A 553-nucleotide genomic window follows, 5' to 3' on the forward strand; every position below is an offset into this window, starting at 1 on the left:
ACTCACTAGCCTCATCGATCTCTCTTTCTAATACCAGCAGCATAAATTTATCACGCCAGCTAATGTAATCAGAGTTGATTTCAGTCTTGTACAATTAAAATTCATCATCAGAATCAAGCATGTATCATCACACAAGCAAAGCCATGTGACATTAATGACTCAAATTATGAGCTTTGTTACAAAACCAAGTGAGCTGCCTACCTAGAAAACATTTTAAGGAGCTTACAACACTGCAAAAAATACCACATTCTTAGAGGAATAGTTCACCCAAAAATGAAAATTTGTAAAAAAAAATAAAATAAAATAATAATAATAATAATAATAATTTACTCACCCTCAGGCCATCCAGCATGTAGATGAGTTTGTTCATCAGAGCAGATTTGGAGAAATGTAGCTTTACATCACTCGCTCACCAATGAATCCTCTGCAGTGAATGGGTGCCAACAGAATGAGAGTCCAAACAGCTGATAAAAATATAATAATAAATATTAATAATTTGTTCCATTTATAAAGTGCTTTTCTAGACACTCAAAACACTTTGCATTGTGTGTGT

This window comes from Sinocyclocheilus rhinocerous, unplaced genomic scaffold, assembly GCF_001515625.1.
Source record: "Sinocyclocheilus rhinocerous isolate Xijiao unplaced genomic scaffold, SAMN03320098_v1.1 scaffold1111, whole genome shotgun sequence".
In the NCBI taxonomy this organism is placed as follows: domain Eukaryota; kingdom Metazoa; phylum Chordata; class Actinopteri; order Cypriniformes; family Cyprinidae; genus Sinocyclocheilus; species Sinocyclocheilus rhinocerous.